An 18,080-nucleotide genomic window follows, 5' to 3' on the forward strand; every position below is an offset into this window, starting at 1 on the left:
CTCACCCTAACTATCAAACTAACCCTCATCCACTTCGTAACTCTAACCCTAACCCTAAGTGTAAACCTAACCCTCACCCTAAAGCTTAACCTAACCCTAACCCGAAAACTAACCTTCACCCTCACCCTAATCCTATCCCTAAACATAACTCTAACCCTAACCCTAACCCTAAGCCTAACCCTAACTATAAGTGTCTCTAACCCTAATCCTAACCCTAACCCTAAACCAAACCCTAACCCTCACCCTCATCCTCACCCTCACCCTAACCCCAACTGTCACCCTCTCCAACACCCTTTTCATAAACCTCAACCCTAACCCTAACCATAACCCAAATCCTAACCATAAACCTAACCCTCACAGTAACCCTAACTTTACCCTAACCCTAACCCTAAACCTACCCTAACCCTAACCCTAGTCCTAATCCTAACACTATCCATAAACCTAACGCTAACCCTAACACAAACACTAACACTAATCCTCACCCTCTCTCTAACCCTCACCCTAACAAGAACCCTTAACCTAACCCTAATCTAAATCCTAACTTTAAACCTAGTCCTAGCCCTAATCCTAACCCAAACACTAACCCTAACCCTCACCCTAACCCTAAACCTTACCCTCACCCTGACCCTAAACGTAACCATAAACCTAACCATAAACCTAACCCTAACCCTAACCGAAACACTAACCCTAACCCTCACCCTAACCCTAAACGTCAACCTGTCCCTCACCATCGTCCTAACCGTCAACCTCACCCTAAACTTAACGCTAACCCTCACCCTAACCCTTACCCTAATCCTAACCCTAACGCTAACCCAAACTCTAACCCCATCCCTGACCTTAACCCTAACACTAACCCAAACCCTTAACCTAGTCCTAGACCTAAACCTAAACATCACCCTAACCCTAACCCTAATCCTAACAATAATCAAAAGGGTCCATAAACCTACCCCAGCCCTTAACACAAAACCTAACCCTTACCAAAAACCTAACCCAAACACTAACCCTAAACATAACCCCTAACTCCTAACACAAACCCTAACCCTAACCATAAGGGTCTCAACCCTAACAATAAGGGTCCCCAACCCTAAAAATAATTCTAACCCTAATTCTAACCCTAGTCCTAGCCCTAACCCTAACCCTAACCCTAACACAAACCCTAACCCTAACCCTAACCAAAACACTCAACTTCACCTTAACCCTAACCCTAACCCTCACCCTCATGCTCACCCTCACCTTAACCCTAACCCTAATCCTAACCCTCATCCTAACACAAACCTTCACCCTAACCCTCACCCTAACCTCACGCAATCCCTCACCCTAACCCTAACCCTCACCCTAAATCTCACACTAAACCTAACCGTAACCCTAACCCTAAACCTAATCCTAACCCTCCCCCTTACCCTAACCCTCACCCTCACCCTGAACCTCACCCTAAACCTAACCCTCATCCTCACCCCAAACCTCACCCTAAACCTAACCCTAACCGTTAGCCTCAACCTAACCTTAATCCCAACAATAAGCCTAACCCTAAACCTCACCCTCACCCTCACCCTCACTCTTACCCTCACCCTAACCCTCACCCTCAAACTCACCCTAAACCTCACCCACACCCTAGCCCTACCCCTAAATCAAACCCTAACCCTAATCCTAATCCTCACCCTAAACCTCACTCTAACCCTAACCCTAATCCTAACCCTCACCCTAACCCTCAAGCTAACCCTAACCCTAACCCCAAACCTTACTCTAACCCTAAAGCTAACCGTAACCCTAACCCTCACCCTAAACCCTTACCCTCACCCTCACCCTCAGCCCACCCTCATTCTCACCCTCACCCTCACCTTAAACCTCACCCTCACCCTAAACTTAACCCTAAACCTAACCCTAATCTTAACCCTAACCCTAAATCTCACCCTAACCCTCAACATAACCCTGAACCAAAACCTAATTCTAACTCTAACCTTAACCCTAGTCCTAGTCCTAAACCTAACCATAAACCTGACACTAACCCAAACCCTAACGTTAAACCTAACCTAACCCTTAAACCTAACCCTAACCCTAAGGGTCCATAACTCTAATCCTAACCCTAACCCTAACCCTAACCCTTACCCTAACCCTCACCCTAAACCTAACCCTAACCCTAACCCTAAACCTAACCCTCACCCTCACGATAACCCTAACCGTCAGCCTCACCATCACCCTAACCCTATCCCAAACCCTAACCCTCACCCTAACCCAAATCCTCACTCTAAACATAACCGTAACACTCTCCCTAAACCTCACCCTAACCCTAAGCCTAAACCTAAACCTAACCCTAACCCTCACCTTATCCATCAGCCTAACCATCATCCTCACGCTAACCCTAACCCTAAGCCTAACCGTAACCATAACCATAACCCTGACCCTAACCCTAACCGTAACCAGAAAGCTAACCCTAACCGTAAACAAAACCCTAACCCTAAACCTAATCCTGACCTTAACCCTAACCCAAACCCTAACCCTAACACTAACCCTTACCCAACCCTCCCCCTAAACCTCAACCTAACCTTCACCCTCACCCTCACCCTAACCCTTAACCTAATCCTAACCCTAACCCTCACACTCACACTCACCCTAAACCACACCCTCATCCTAACCCTCACCCACACCCTCACTGTGACCCTGACCCTAACCCTCACCCTCAACCTAAACCTCATCCTCCCCATAAACTTAATGCTAACTCTAACGCTAAGCCTAACCCTAACTCTCACCCTCACCCTAACCCTCAATATAACCCTCACCCTAACCCTAATCCTAAACCTAACCCTAACCCTAGTCCTAGCCCTAACTCTAACAATGAAGCTAACACTAACCCAAACCTAATGCTAAACCTAACCTTAACTCTAAACCTAAACCTAAACCTAACCCTAACCCTAACCCTAACCCTAACCCTCAACATAACCCTAACCCTAACCCTAACCCCAAAACTAAACCAAAACTGAAACTTAGCCCTAACCCTAAACCTAAACATAACCCTAACCCTAACCATAATCCTAACCCTAACCGTAAGAGTCCCTAAACCTAACTTTAACCCTTAACCCAAACCCTAACCCTTACCAAAAACCTAACTCTAACCCTAACCATAAACACAACCCCTCACTCCAAACCAAAACCCTAACCCTAATGAAAAGTGTCCCTAATCCTAACCATAATCCTAACCCTAACCCTAACCCTAGGGCTAGCCCTAAACCTAACCATAAACCTAACCCTAACCCTAAACCTAACGCTAGTGATAACCTTAACCCAAGGGTTCTAACTCTAACCCTAACCCTCACTGTAAACCTCACCCTAACCCTCACCCTAACCCTAACCCTAATCCTATCCCTAACCCTCACCCTACACTTACACCCACCCTAACCTTAACCCTAACCATAACCTTAACCCTAACCCTCACGCTAACCTAAATCCTCACCCTAACCCTCACCCTAACCCTCACCCAATACCTCACCCTAACCCTAAATCTAACACTAACCCTAAATCTAACCCTCACCCTCACCCTCACCCTAACCCTCACCCGAAACCTAAACCTAACCCTAGCACTCACCCTCACTCTAACCCTAACCCTAACCCTAAACCTAACCCTACCCTCACCCTCACCCTCACCCTGACCCTAACCCTAACCATCATCCTCACATCAAACCTCACCCTAACCCTAACCCTCACCGAAAGCCTCACCGTAAACTTTATCCCAACCCTAAACCTAACCCTAAATCTCACCCTCACGCTAACCTTCAACTTCAGCCTAACCCTCACCCTAACCCTCACACTCAGGCTCAACCTAACCCTCACCCTCACCCTAAACCTAACGCTCACCTTCACCCTAACCCTTACCCTAAACCTAACCCTCACCCTGACCCATACCATAACCCTCACCTAAACCCTAAACCTAACACTAACCCTTTCCCTCACTCTAACCCTCACCCTTACCCTCATCCTAACCCTAATCCTAACCCTAACTCTCACCCTCAACATCACCCTAATTGTAACCCTAACCCTAACCCTAACCCTCACTCTCACCCGCACCCTCACACTAACACTAACTGTAATCCTAACCATAATCCTAACCATAAACCTAACCCATATGGTCCCTAACCCTAACCATGAGCCTAACCCTCACCTCACCCTCACCCTAACTCTAACCCCAACCCTAACCTTAACCTAACCCTAACCCTCACCCTCACCCTCATCCTAAACATAACCCTAAATCTAAACCTAATGCTACCCCTCAACCTAACCCTCAACCTAACCTACACCTTAATCCTAACCCTAACCCTAACCCTCACCCTAACTCTAACCCTAACCCTAACTCTAACCCTAAACAAAACCCGAACACAAAAATTAGCCCTAACTCTAACACAAATCCTAAACCTAACACTGAATCTAACCCTAACCCTCACCCTCACCCTAAACCTAACCTTAACCCTAACCATAACCCAAAACCTAACCCTAACCCTAACCCTAACCCAAAGGCTAACCCAAACCCTGAACCTAGACCTAGACCTAAGCTAAACATAATCCTAACTCTAACCCTAATAGTAACCTTAACCGTAAGTATCCCCAAACCTAACACTAACCCTTAACCCAAACCCTAACCCTAACCCTCACCCTAACCCTAACACAAACCCTAACCCTAAACCTACCCCAAAATCTAACCCTCAGACTAACCCTAAACCTAACATTAATCCTAACCCTAACCCTAACCCTAACCCGCACCCTCACCCTAACCCCTAACCCTAACTGTAATCCTAACAATAACCCTAACCTTAACCCAAACCCTAACCCTAAACCTACCCGGAATGTTAAACCTAAACCTAACTCAAAACCTAATCATAACACTAAACCTCACACTCACTCTAACCCTAATCCTAACCCTAACATTAACCCTCACCCTCACCCTCACCCTACCCCTACCACTAACACTCACACTACTCCTAACCCTAACCTTAACCCTAACCCTAAAACTAAACCTCACACTAATCCTAACCGTAAACCTCACCCTAACACTCACTCTCACCCTAATCATCACCCTCACCCTCATCCCAAACCTAACCGTCACCTTCACCATCATGCTAACCCTAAGCCTAACCCTAAACAAAACCATAACCCTAAACGTAAAACCAACCCTAACCCTAACCCTAACCCTAAACCTAGCACAAACCCTAATCATAACGCTAAACCTGACACTAACTTTAACCCTAACCCTAACCCTAACATTAACCCTAACCCTAACCCTAATACTCACCCTAACCCTAACCCTAACCCTCACCCTAACCCTAACACTACCCTAACCCTCACCCTAAACCTAACACTTACCATAAACCTAACCCTCAACCTAACCCTAACCCTAACCCTAATCCAAATACTAATCCTAGCAAAGCCCTAAGTCTATATATAAGCCTAAGCCTAACCCTAACCCTAACACTAATACTAACCCTAACCCTAACCCTAACCTTACACCTCACCCTCACCCTCACCCTCACTCTAAACCTAACGCTTACCCTAACCCTGACAATAAACCTAACCCTAACCCTAACCCTAACCCTAACCCTAACCCTCACCCTAACCCTAACCCTACCCTAACCTTCACCCTCACCCTCACTCTAAACCTAACGCTTACCCTAAACTTAACCCTCAACCTAATCCTAACACTAACCCTAAATCTAATCCAAATTTTAATCCTAGCACTATCCCTAACGCTATATATAAACCTAACCCTAACCTGAACGCTAGTCCTAGCCCTAAACCTAACCATAAACCTGAAACTAACCCAAACCCTAACGCTAAACTTAACCTTAATCCTAACCCTAACCCTAACTCTAAGGGTCCCTAACCCTAACCATGACCCTAACCCTAACCATCACCCTAACCCTCCCCCTAAACCTAACCCTAACCCTAACAATCACAGTCACCCTCACCCTCTACCTCACTCTAAACCTAACCCTAACTCTAAACCTAACGCTAAACCTCAACCTAACCCTCAACCTAACCTAAAACTTAACTCTAACCCTAACCCTAACCCTCACAGTAACTCTAACCCTAACCCTATCCATAACACTAAACAAAACCCTAACCCAACCCTAACCCTAATCCTAACCCAACCCTAACCCTAACACTAACACTAACCCTAACCCTCAACCTCACCCTAACCATAACCATAACCATAACCCTAACCATAACCCTAACCGTAACCCAAACCCTAACCCTAAATCTTCCACTAACCCTAACCCTGACACTAACCCTAACCCGGAAACTAACCCTAACACTAAACCTAACCCTAACACTAAACCTAACCCTAACCCTCACCCCAATCCTAACCCTACCTCAAACCCTAACCCTAACCCTAACCATAAGCCTAACCCAAACCCTAAATCTAGACCTAGGCCTAAGCTAAACATAACCCAAACCCTAAACCTAATCCTAACCTTAACCGTAAGTGTCCCAAAACCTAACCCTACCCCTTAACCCAAACCCTAACCTACCCTCACTCTAAACTTAACCCAAAGCTTAACGTTAAAACTACCCCTAAAACTAACTCTCACACTAGGACTAGCCCTAACCCTAACCATCACTCTAACTCTAACCTTTACCCTAACACTCAACTTCACCCTACCCTAACCATAACACTAACCGTGACCCAACCATATCCCTAAATCTACCACTAACCCTAAACCTAACCCTAGCCCTAACTCTAAGCCTAATCCTAACCCTAACCCTAACCTTAACCCTAACCCTCATCCTCACCCTAACCCTAACCGTAACCCTAACCATAACCCTAACAGTAAACCAAACCCTAACCCTAAACGTACCCCTAACCCTCACCCTCATACTAACCCTAACCTAACCCTAACCCTAACCCTAAACCTAAACCTCACATTAATCGTAAACATAACACTCACCCTATCCTTCACCCTCACACTAACCTTTACCCTGACCCTCACCATAACCCTCACCATAACCCTAATCCTAACCCTCACCCTCACCCTCACTCTAACCCACACCATCAACCTATCCCTCAGCCACACCCTCACCTTGACCCTAACCCTCACCCTCACCCTAAGGTCACCCTCACCCCAATCTTAATCCTAACCCTCATCGTTACCCAAACCCTCAACATAACCCTAAGCCTAACATTAATACTAACCCTAACCCCAGTTCTAGCAGTAACCCTAACCATAAACCTAACATTAACCCTAACAATAACGCTAAATTAACCTTAACCCCAAACCTAACCCTAAATCCAGCCCTAACCCTAAACCTCACCCTCACTCTAACCCTCAACATAACCTTCACCCTCACCCTAACCCTAACCCTCATTCTAACCCTAACCCTAACCCTAACCCTAACCCTAACCTTAACCCTCAACCTAACTCAAATCCTCACCCTCACCCTAACACTAACACTCACCCTAAACCTCACCCTAACCCTTATCCTAAGGCTAACCCTAACCCTAACCCTAACCCTAAACCTTACCCTAAACCTCACCCTCACTCTAACCCTAATCCTAACCCTAACCCTAACTCTATGCGGCACCCTAACCATCACCTTAACACTCATCCTCACCCTCACTCTAACCCTAACCCTAACCCTAACCGTAAGGCTATCCCTCTCCTCACCCTCACCCTCAACTTAACCCTCTACATAACCCGAACCTTAACCCTAACCTAATCCCAGCCCTAACCCTAACCATAAACCTAACATTAACCATAACCCTAACGCTAAACCTAATATTAACCCTAAACCAAACCCTAACCCTAACCCTCACCCTCATTCTAATCCTAATCCTAACCCTAAACCTAACCCTAACCCTCAACCTCACCCTCAGCCTAACCCTCACCCTCACACTAACCCTAACCCTAATCCTCACCCTAACTCTAAATCGCACCCTCAACCTCACCTTCAGTCTCACATTCACCCTCAATCTCACCCTAACCCTCAACCTAACCCTAACCCTAAGCCTCACCCTAACCCAAACACTAACCCTAACCCTCACACTCACCATCACCTCACCCTAACCCTAACCCTAACACTCAACCTCACCCTAACCCTAACCCTGATCCTCATCCTCACCCTCACCTTAAGCCTAAACCTTACCCTAACCCTAACACTCACGCTAACCTAAATCCTCACCCTAATCTTCAATCTAACCCTCACCCAGTCCCTCAACCTAACCCTAACCCTAACCCTAAACCTCACCCTACCCTAACCCTAACCCTAACCCTAACCCTATCCCTAACCCTCACCCTCACCCTCACCCTCATTCTAACCCTAACCCTATCCCTAAACCTAACTCTAACCCTCACCCTCACCCTCGCCCTAACCCTAACCCTCATCCACACCCCATACCTCACCCTAACACTAACCCTAATTGTAAGACTAACCCTAGGCTTAATCCCAACCCTCAACCTAACCCTAACTCTCACCCTTACCCTAACTTTCACCTTCACCCTAACCCTCACCCTAACACTTGAACTCAGGCTAACCCTAACCCTCACCCTCACCCTAAACCTAACCCTCACCTTCACCCTAACACTAACGAGAACCCTAACCCTAACCCTCACCCTAACCCTAACCCCAATCCTAGCCCTAACCCTAACCATAAACCTAACACTAACCATAAACCTTATGCTAAACCTAACCTTTACCCTAAACCTAACTCTAACCCTAAGGGTCCATAACCCTAACCTTAACCTATACCCTAACCCTTACCATCACCCTAACAATCACCCTAAAACTAACTCTAACCCTAACCCTCACCCTTACCGTAACCCTAAATCTCACCCTCACCCTCACCCTAACCCAAACCCTAAACCTATCCCTCGCTCTAACCAAAATTCTCACCCTAACTTTACCCGACACTCACCCTAACACTCACCCAATCTAACCATAAGCCTAAACCTAACCCTAACCCTCACACTAACCCTAACCCTCACCCTAACCATCTACCCAACCCTCATCCTCAACCTAATCATAACCCTAAGCCTAACTGTAACCCTAATCGTAACCCTCACCCTAAACCTAACCCTAAACAAAACCCTAACCATAACCCAAACCCTAACCCTGAAGCAAAGCCTAACCCTGACACAAAACCTAACCCTAACCCTCACCCTAACACTAACACTAACCCTAAACCTAAACCTAAACCTAACCCTTACCTTCACCCTAACACTCACCCTCACTCTTACCCTAACCCTAACTCTAACCCTAACACTCACCCTCATCCTCACCCTCAGGCTAACCTTCACCCTCACCCTCATGCTACCCCTCACCCTCACCCTAAACCTAACCCTAATCCTAAGCCTCACCCTAACCCTCACTCTAACCCGAACGCTAACCCTCACCCTCACACTAAACCTCACGCTCACCCTAATCCTCACCCTCATCCTAACCCTAATCCTAACACTCACCCTCACCCTAACCCTAACCCTCACCCTCACCCTCACCCTCACCTTAACCCTAACCTTAAGCCTAACCATCAACCTAACCCTCACCCAATCCCTAATCCTCACCCTAACACTAACCCTAACCCTAATCCTAACACTCACCCTAAACCTAACCCTAATTCTAACCCTAACCCTCACCCTCACCCTCATCCTCACTAAAACCCTAACCCTAAACCTAAACCTAGCTCTAACCCTCACCCTCACCCTCACCCTAACCTTCACCCTAAACCTAATCCTAAAACTCATCCTCACCCCAAACCTGACCCTAACAGTAACCATAACCATAAGCCTCACCCTAATCATATTCAAAACCCTAAACCTAACCCTAACTCTCACCCTCACCCTCACACACAGGCTAGGCCTAAACCTCACACTGAGGCTTACCCTAACCCTCACCCTCATCGTAACCCTAACCCTAACTCTAACCCTACTCCTAACCCAAACCCTAACCCTAACCATAAACATAACCCTAACCCTCTCCCTAACCCTCACCCTAAACCTCACCCTAAACCTCACCCTAACCCTCACCTTCACCCTAAACCTAACCCTAAACCTAACCTTCACCCTAACAGTCACCCTCATTCTTAACCTCATCCTAACCCTCACACTAACCCTCACCATCACCATCACCCTCACCCTTACCCTAACCCTAAACCTCACCCTCACCCTAACATTACCCCTAAACCTAATCCTACCCCTAACCCTAACCCTCACCGGGACCTTCCACATAACCCTATCCCTAACTCTATTTCTAACCCTAGCCCTAACTTTAGTCCTAGCCCTAACCCTAACCATAAACCTGACACTAACCCTAAGGGTCCATAACCCTAATCCTAACCCTAACCCTAAACCTAATCCTCACCCTAACCCTCACCCTAAACCTAACCCTAACCCTAAACCTAACCATCACCCTCAGCGTAACCCTCACCCTCACCCTCACCTTAACCGTAACCCTAAACCTAACCATCACCCTAACCCTTAGCCCATCCCTCACCCTTACCCTAACATTAACCCTAACCCCAACACTCACCCTAAACCTAACCCTAATCCTAACCCTAACCCTAAACCTCACCTTCACCCTCATCCTCAATAAAACCCTAACCCTAAACCTAAACCTAGGTCTAACCCCTATCCTCACCCTCACCCTAACTTTCACCCTAACCCTAACCCTAAACCTCATCCTCACCCCAAACCTCACCCTATCAGTAACCATAACTGTAAGCCTCACCCTAACCTTATTCCCAACCCTAAACCTAACCCTAACCCTCACACTTACCCTCACACTCAGGCTCACCCTAACCCTCACACTCTGGTCACCCTAACCCGCACACTCACCCTAACTCTAACCCTAACTCTAAACCTACAGCTAACCCAAACCCTAACCGTAACCATAACCATAACACTAACCCTCTCCCTAACACTCACCTACACCCTAACCCTAACCCTAACGCTAACCCTCACCCTGACCTTCTCGCTAACGCTCACCCAAACCCTAACCCTAACACTAACCCTTACCCTCACCCTCACCCTCACCCTAACCCTCATCTTCACCCTAACCCTAACCCTAAATCTAAACCTAACCTTCACCCTAACACTTACCCTCATTCTTACCGTCATCCTAACCCTCACCCTCACAATAAACCTCACCATCACCCTCACCCCCCTCCTTACCCTAACCCTAAACCTCACCCTCACCCTAACATTACCCCTAAACCTAATCTTACACCAAACCCTAACCCTCACCGCAACCCTCCACATAACTCTAACCCTAACCCTAATTCTAACCCTAACCCTAACCTTACTCCAAGACCTAACTCTAACCATAAACCTGACAGTAACCCAAACCCTAACGCTAAACCTAGCCTTAACCCTAAATCTAACCCTAACCCTAAGGGTCCATAACCCTAATCCTAACCCTAACCCTAACCCTCACGCTAACCCTCATCCTAAACCTCACACTAACCCTAAACCTAACCCTCACCCCCAGCGTAACCCTAACTGTCACCCTCACCATCACCCTAACCCTAACCCAAACCCTAACCCTAACCCTCACTCTAACCCAAATCCTCACCCTAACCATAACCCTAACACTCACCCTAACCCTCACCCTAATCCTAAGGCTAAACCTAACCCTAACCCTAACCTTCACCCTTACCATAACCCTAACCCAACCCTAACCCTAACCCTAATCCTAACCCTAACCCTCACCTTATCCATCAGCCTCACCATCATCCTCTCGCTAACCCTAAGCCTAAGCCTAACCATAACCCTAACCATAACCCTGACCCTAACCCTAACATTAACCCTAAACCTAACCATAACCTTAACCCTAACCCTAACCCTAACACTAACACTAACCCTTACCCAACCTCCCCCTCAACCTCCCCCTCCCCCTAACCCTCACACTCACTCTAAACCACACCCTCATCCTAACCCTCACCCAAACCCTCACCCTGACACTAACCCTCACACTCACCCTCAACCTAAACCTCATCCTCCCCATAAACTTAATACTAACTCTAACGCTAAGCCAAACCCTAACCCTCACCCTCACCCTAACCCTCAATATAACCCTAACCCTAATCCTAATCCTAATCCTAACCCTTACCCTAAACCTAGTCCTAGCCCTAATCCTAACAATGAAGCTAACACTAACGCAACCCTAACGTTAAACCTAACCTTAAATCTAAACCTAACACTAACCCTAACCCTCACCCTAATCCTAACCCTCAACATAACATTCACCCTCAACCTAACCCTAACCTTCACCTTCACCCTCTCTCTAAACCTCACCCTAACCCTAACCCTAACCCTAATCATAACCCTAACTCTAACCCTAGTCCTAGCCCTAAACCTAACCATAAACATAACCCTCACCCTATCCCTAAACCTCACTCTAACCCTAACTGTAACCCTAACCCTAACCCTCACCCTAACACTAACCCTCACCCTCACACTCACCCTAAACCTAAACTTAACCATAACCCTCACCCTAACCCTCACCCTTACCCTCACCCTAACCCCAACCCTAACCCTAACACTAACCCTCACCCTTATCCTAACCCTCACCCTAACCCTAACCCTAACCCCAACCCACACCGAACTTTAACCCTAACCCTAAAGCTAACCCTCTCCCTAACCCTAACCCTGACGCTAACACTAACCCTAACTCTCAACCTCACCTAAACACTAACCCTCATCCTAACCCTAACCCTAACCCTAACCCTATCCCTAACCCTAACGCAAATCCTAAAACTAGCCCTAGTCCTAACATTAAACATAACCCTAACCCTAATCCTAACCCTTACCGTAAGAGTCCATAAACCTAGCCCTAACATTGACCCTAACCCTCAAACTAACCCGAAACCTAACCCTCACCGTAACCCTAATCCTAACCTTAACCCAACACTAAACCTAATCCTATCCCTTACCCTCAACCTAAGATTCACTGTCACCCTAAACCTAAACCTAACCCTAACCCTAACCCTACCCCTAATCCAAACCCTAACCCTGTCCCTAACCCTGACCCTAACCCTGATCCTTGCCCTAAACCACGCTTTCAATCTAATCCTAACCCTAACACTAATCCTCATCCTGAGCCTCACGCTAAACCTCACCTTAACCCTAACCCTAACCCTAACCCTTACCCTCACCCTAATGCACAACTTAACCCTCACCCTAACCCTCACCCTAACCCTAACCCTCACCCTGACCCTCACCCTAACCTTCACCCTAACCCTCACCTTCAACCTAACTCTAACCCTAGCCCTAACCTTAAAACTAACTCTAACCCTCACCCTAAAATTCACCCTCACTCTTACCAGAACCCTAAGCCAAACCCTAACCCTAAACCTAAACCTAACACTCATCCTCACCCTCATCTTCATCCTCACACTCACCCTAACCCTCAACATAACCCTGTCCCTAACCCTAACCCTAAGTCTCACCCTAACCCTAACCCTAACATTAATCCTCACCCTCATACTACCCCTCACCCTTTCCCTAACCTTCTCCCTCACACTCAACCTCATCGTAACCCTCACCCTCACTGTCACCCTGAACTTCACCCTCACCTTAACATTCACCCTAACCCTGGTCCTAACATAACCCTAACCCTAAACATAACACTAACCCTCACCCTCACCCTCACCCTAACCCTAACCCTAACCCTAACTCTAACCCTGACCCAAACCCTAGTCCCAGACCTTACACTAACAATAAACCTAAACCTAACCATAACCCTAACCTAACACTAACCCAATGGTCCCTAACCCTACCACTAACCCTAAGCCTAACTCTAACCCTCACCCACATCCTCACCCTAACCCTAACCGTAACCCTAACAGTTAACCTATCCCTCACCCTAACCCTCACCTTGACTCTAACCCTAAAACTAACACTGACCCTAGCTTTAACCCCAACCCTCACCCTAAACCTCACCCTCACCCTAAAACTAACCCTAACCATAACCCAAAACCTAAACCTAAACCTAACCCTAACCCTAACAATCACCCTAACCCACACCCTAAACCCAAACCTAACTCTAACCCTCACCCTAACCCTTACCCACACCCTAACCCTAATCCTAATCCTAAGCCTAACCCTAACCATCACCCTAACCCTCACCCTCAAACTAACCCTAACTCTAAACCTAACCCTAAACCATACCTTAATCCTAACCCTAACCCTAACCCTAACCAAAACCCTAGCACTAAATATAACCCTAACCCTAACCCTAACCCTAAAAAAACCCTAACTCTAACAGTAACCCTAACCCTAATGCTCACCCTCACCCTAACCCTAACCTTAAACCTAACCGTAACACTAACCCTAACCCTAACCCAAACTCTAAACTTAAAACCGCCCCTAACCCTAACCCTCACACTAACCCTAACCCTAACCCTAACCCTATACCTAAATGTCACCCTAACCCTAATCCTAACCCTAACCCTAACATTAACCCTTAACCTCACCCTAACCCTCAACCTAACCCTAAACCTATCCCTAACCCTAACCTTTACCCTAACCCTAACCCTAACCCTTACACTAACCCTAAACCTAACCCTAAAACCTAACCCTCACCCTCACCACAACCTTTGCCCTAACCCTCACCCAAACCATAACTCTCATCCTCACCCTAACCCTAACCCACATCCTAAACCTAACCCTAACCTTAACCCTAACCCTAACCCTAAACCAAATCCTAAAACTATCCGTAGCCCCAACTCTAAACATAAACCTAACCCTAACCCTAATCCTAACCCTAACCGTAAGGGTCCCTAACCTAACACTAACCCTTTACTCTAACCCTAACCCTAACCCTAACCCTAAACCTAACCCTAACCCTAACCCTCACCCTAAAACTTACCCTAACCCTAACCCTAACATCAAACCTCGCTCTAACCCTCACCTTCACCCTAAACCTCACCCTAACCCTCACCCTCACCTTCACCCTAATTCTAACCATTACCCTCACCATCACCCTCACCCTAAACCTAAACCTAACCAAAATCGTAGCTCTAACTCTAAGCCTAAACCTTACCCTAACCCTAACCCTAACCCTAACCCAAACCCTAAACCTAAACATAACCAAAACCATAAACTTCACCTTAACCCTAACCCTAAATCTAACCATCGCCCTTACCCTAACCCTAACATTAACCCTAAACTTAACCGTAAGCCTAACCCTAAACCTCACACTCACCCTAACCCCCCTCCTAACCCCCACCCTAACCCTCACCCTAATGCTCAACCTCAACCTCACCATAAGCCTCACCCTTACCCTAACACTAAACCTAACCCTAACACTCACCCTAACCCAAACGCTAATCCTAACCCTCGCCCTAACCCTCACCTTCATCCTAACCCTAACCCGTAACATAACGCTAATCCTAACCCTAAACCTCACCCTAATTCAAATCCTAAAACTAGCCCTAGCCTAACCATAAACATAACCCTGACCCTAACCCTAATCCTAACCCTAACCGTAAGGGTCCCTAAATCTAACCCTAACCATATCCACAACCCTCACCCTAACCCTAAACCTAAAGCTAACCCTAACCCTCACACTAACCATGACAGTAACCCTCACTCTAACCCTCACCTTCACCCTACCCTTCACACTCACCCTCACCCAAACCCTAACAATAACCACAACCCTCACCCTAACCCTAAACCTAACCCTAACCCTAACCCTAACCCAAACCCTAACCCTAAGCCTCACATTCACCCTAAGCCTCAGTCTAACTCTAACCCTAACCGTAACCCGAAACTTAACCCAAACCCTAACCCTCTCCCTCACGCTCACCCTAACCCTCACCCTAACCCTTACCCTCACCCTAACCTAACTCTCAACATCATCCTAATCCTAAACCTTACCTTAACCCTCACCGTAAGCCAAACGCTAAACATAACCCTAACCCTAACCCTCGCCCCAACCCTACCTTCACCTAACCCTAGCCCCAACCCTAACGCTAACCCTAAACATAACCCTAAACTTAATCCTAACACTAAGGGTTCCTAACCCTAACCCTAACTCTAAATCTTACCCTAAGCCTCACACTAACTCTAACTGTAACCCTTACCCTACCAGTAACCATAACCCTAACGCTAATCCTAATCCTCACACTCACCCTAAACTTAACCCTCACCCTCACCCTCACCCTCACACTAACCCTAACCCTAACCCTAATCATAACCCTCACCCTAACGTCACCCTAACCCTAACCTTAACCCTACACCTAAACATAATCTGCCATATAACCCTACAAAAACCTAACACAAACCCTAACCGTAACCCCAAGCCTCACACTCACCCTAACCCTCACTCTAAGCCAAACCCTGACAGTAACCCTTACCCTAAGCCTAAATCTCACCATAGCGCTCACCCCAACCTTCAACCTCACCCAAACCCTAATCCTAACCCTAACCCTCACACAAACCCTAACCCTATCCCTCACCTAAACCTGACCCTAAACCTAACCCTAACGCTAACCCAAACCCTAACCCTAAACTAAACCTAACCCTAACTCTCATCCTCACCCTCACCCTCACACTAAAACTAACCCTAACCCTAATCCTAACCCTAACCCTAAACCTAAACCTGAATCTCTCCCTAACCCTAACACTAAACCTAACCCTAACCCTCAACCTAACCCTGACTCTCACCCTCACCCTAACGTCACCCTAAACCTAACCCTATCCCTAAACCTAAACCTAATCTGACACCTAACCCTACCCTAATCCTAACCCTAACCCAAACCCTAACCCTCAGCCCCACACTCACCCTAACCCTCACTCAAACCCAAACCCTAACCATAACCCGAACCCTAACTCTAACCCTCATCCTCAACCTCACGCTCACCAAAATCCTCATCCTAACATAAACCTAACCCTAACCATAAAATTAACCCTAACATTAACCCTCAAGATAATCCTTAAGCTAACCCTAACCCTAACCCTAACTTTCACCTTTACCCTAAACTTAACCCTAACCCTATCCATAACCCTACCCTCACCCTTGCCTAAACCTAACCCTATCCCTAATCCTAACCCAAACCCTAAATCTATTCTATCCCTAACCCTATACATAACCCTATTACTAACCCTTACCCAAACCCTAAGACTAACCCTCACTCTAAACCTAACCCTCACCCTAACAGTCACCCTAACCCTAAACCTAACCCTCACCCTTACCCTAACCCTCAACATAACACTTACCGTAAATTTAACCCTAACCATAACCCTACTCCTAGCCCTAACCCAAACCATAAACCTAACCCTAAACCTAACACTAACGCTAAATCTAAACTTAACCCTAATCATAAACCTAACCCTAAGGTTCCATAACCCTAACCATAACACTTACCCTAACCCTAAATCTCATCCTAACCCTCATATTAACCCTAACCCTAACTCTAACACCCACCCCCACAATAACACTAACCCTCGCCCTCGCCCTCACCCTCACCGTAACCCTAACCCTAACCCTAACGGAACCTAAACCAAACCCTCACCCTAATACTAACCCTACCCATCAACTCAACCCTCACCCTAACATTAACTCTAACCCTCATCCTCGCCCTCACCCTCACCCTCATCCTCACACTCACCCTCACCCTCACCCACCCTCACCCTCACACTCACCCTAACCCTCACCCTAACCCTTACCCTAACCCTAAACCCAACACTAACACTAACCCTAAACCTAACCCTAACCCAAACCCTCATCCTAACCTTAACCCTAACCCAAACTCTAAACCTAAGCCTAACCCAAACACTAAACCTGCCCAAAACTCTAAACCTGAACATAACCATAACCTCAACCCTAATCCTAATCTTAACCGTAACGGTCCCTATACCTAACCCTAACCCTCACCCCAACCCTCACCCTCACCCTAACCTTAACCCTAACCCTCACCCTAACCCTAACACTAACCATAACCTTCACCCTCACCCTAATCCAACCTCACCATCACCCTAAACCTAACCCTAAACCTAACCCTAACCCTAATTCTAAGCCTCACCCTTACCCTAAACCTAACCGTAACACTCAAACTAACCCTCACCCTCAATCACACCCAAACCCCAACCCTCACCCTAACC

This window comes from Megascapheus bottae, chromosome 1 (assembly GCF_031878675.1).
Source record: "Megascapheus bottae isolate mThoBot1 chromosome 1, mThoBot2.hap1, whole genome shotgun sequence".
Classification (NCBI taxonomy): Eukaryota; Metazoa; Chordata; class Mammalia; order Rodentia; family Geomyidae; genus Megascapheus; species Megascapheus bottae.